The sequence below is a fragment of the Ambystoma mexicanum genome, chromosome 6q, assembly GCF_040938575.1.
Source record: "Ambystoma mexicanum isolate Mex_15411 chromosome 6q, UKY_AmexF1_1, whole genome shotgun sequence".
Taxonomy (NCBI): Eukaryota; Metazoa; Chordata; class Amphibia; order Caudata; family Ambystomatidae; genus Ambystoma; species Ambystoma mexicanum.
In genome coordinates, this window is record NC_090937.1 from 1,628,447,492 (window position 1) to 1,628,449,991 (window position 2,500).

The following is a 2,500-nucleotide window of genomic DNA, read 5'->3' on the forward strand; positions in this document are numbered from 1 at the left end:
TTTAAGGGGTCCCGGGGAAATGTTGGGCTGACCGGCAAGACCTCATGATGCGAACTGCTTCTGCGTCAAACGCAAGCTTTTTTCATTCCCAGCCAATGACTTATTCTTATTTCTAAGGGCCGCTCCATCAGATAGCCCAGACAGGCAGGCGTTGGTGGTATAGTGGTGAGCATAGCTGCCTTCCAAGCAGTTGACCTGGGTTCGATTCCCTGCCAAAGCAGATCAAATCTTTAAATTGTTCAAAATGCATTTTTTGGAAATCAGACTCATGCTGAAAGCAAAGCTGACACACTTTTCGTGAAAATCAAAACCCCATCCAGGAAAGGTTCTTGCATCCTAGTTTCTGCAACTGTCTATCGGTGAGGGGATTGAAGCGAGCAGGGCTCCTGGCCCCTCCCCGACAAAGCCCTGACGAAGGCCTGACAAAGGCCTATTCGCCTTGCCCTGACGGGCCTTGGTCCCAGCAGGCCACCGAGCACAGCACCTCAGCCTATTAGAGTGAGGTTTCAGGATCTCTCTCATCCTGTAAACCAACATACTGAAGAAGGTGAAACGTGTGGCTGCGCTCCTCACATGCTGAAGCAGCAGCAGCCCTTTCCCTGAAGCAAAGTTCCTTCATTCCTCCCTCCCATAACCCTTAGCAGGGGATTTATGGTAATTGAGTTGAGTTTCCAAACTGGCCCTTCCTTCCTTCCTTCCCATATCTGCCAGCTCGAGAAGGCTTGTTTTGTTGCACCTGGGAAGTAAAGTATCTATTTGCGAGAGAGAGAGAATGAGAGAGAGAGACAGAGAGAGAGAGACAGAGAGAGAAGGGGAAGGGGTGTTGGCAGTTAGGGTGTGAGCTAGAGAAATGAGGCCTGTCTGCAAAAGGCCATGGGATGGGAGTGCGTGGTTGCAGGTTGTTTGGCTTTGTAAGGCCTACTGCCCGCTTCACTCGAAACTGGGTCTAGGGTTGTCGGTTTGTAGGCTGTAAAAGCCCAGAAAAGCTCTTGTTCTCCAACCAGCAGAGTGGCGCAGCGGAAGCGTGCTGGGCCCATAACCCAGAGGTCGATGGATCGAAACCATCCTCTGCTAACTTTTTTCAAATTATGTTTTTGTGTCATGGCATTAGGGCACAAAGAGCTGTAAGTGCCTGGATGCAATGTCATTCCTTGAACTTGCTGCCTCGTTCCACTCTTGCGCTAAATAGGAGAGGGTCCCAGCCCAGCCAACAAAATGTACTGTTCAATCAAACCAAACTTAAAACCAAGCTCCTTTTTTAAGGGGTCCCGGGGAAATGTTGGGCTGACCGGCAAGACCTCATGATGCGAACTGCTTCTGCGTCAAACGCAAGCTTTTTTCATTCCCAGCCAATGACTTATTCTTATTTCTAAGGGCCGCTCCATCAGATAGCCCAGACAGGCAGGCGTTGGTGGTATAGTGGTGAGCATAGCTGCCTTCCAAGCAGTTGACCCGGGTTCGATTCCCGGCCAACGCAGATCAAATCTTTAAATTGTTCAAAATGCATTTTTTGGAAATCAGACTCATGCTGAAAGCAAAGCTGACACACTTTTCGTGAAAATCAAAACCCCATCCAGGAAAGGTTCTTGCATCCTAGTTTCTGCAACTGTCTATCGGTGAGGGGATTGAAGCGAGCAGGGCTCCTGGCCCCTCCCCGACAAAGCCCTGACGAAGGCCTGACAAAGGCCTATTCGCCTTGCCCTGACGGGCCTTGGTCCCAGCAGGCCACCGAGCACAGCACCTCAGCCTATTAGAGTGAGGTTTCAGGATCTCTCTCATCCTGTAAACCAACATACTGAAGAAGGTGAAACGTGTGGCTGCGCTCCTCACATGCTGAAGCAGCAGCAGCCCTTTCCCTGAAGCAAAGTTCCTTCATTCCTCCCTACCATAACCCTTAGCAGGGGATTTATGGTAATTGAGTTGAGTTTCCAAACTGGCCCTTCCTTCCTTCCTTCCCATATCTGCCAGCTCGAGAAGGCTTGTTTTGTTGCACCTGGGAAGTAAAGTATCTATTTGCGAGAGAGAGAGAATGAGAGAGAGAGACAGAGAGAGAGAGACAGAGAGAGAAGGGGAAGGGGTGTTGGCAGTTAGGGTGTGAGCTAGAGAAATGAGGCCTGTCTGCAAAAGGCCATGGGATGGGAGTGCGTGGTTGCAGGTTGTTTGGCTTTGTAAGGCCTACTGCCCGCTTCACTCGAAACTGGGTCTAGGGTTGTCGGTTTGTAGGCTGTAAAAGCCCAGAAAAGCTCTTGTTCTCCAACCAGCAGAGTGGCGCAGCGGAAGCGTGCTGGGCCCATAACCCAGAGGTCGATGGATCGAAACCATCCTCTGCTAACTTTTTTCAAATTATGTTTTTGTGTCATGGCATTAGGGCACAAAGAGCTGTAAGTGCCTGGATGCAATGTCATTCCTTGAACTTGCTGCCTCGTTCCACTCTTGCGCTAAATAGGAGAGGGTCCCAGCCCAGCCAACAAAATGTACTGTTCAATCAAACCAAACTTAA

The 2,500-nt window shown here is 50.0% G+C and overlaps 1 non-coding gene across 1 annotated transcript; it reads left to right on the forward strand.

Annotated features, from left to right (window-relative positions):
* Positions 1–1,405: 1,405 nt before the first annotated feature.
* Positions 1,406–1,477, forward strand: TRNAG-UCC (transfer RNA glycine (anticodon UCC)). The gene has a single exon. It is a non-coding gene; the product is annotated as a tRNA-Gly (tRNA).
* Positions 1,478–2,500: the final 1,023 nt, after the last annotated feature.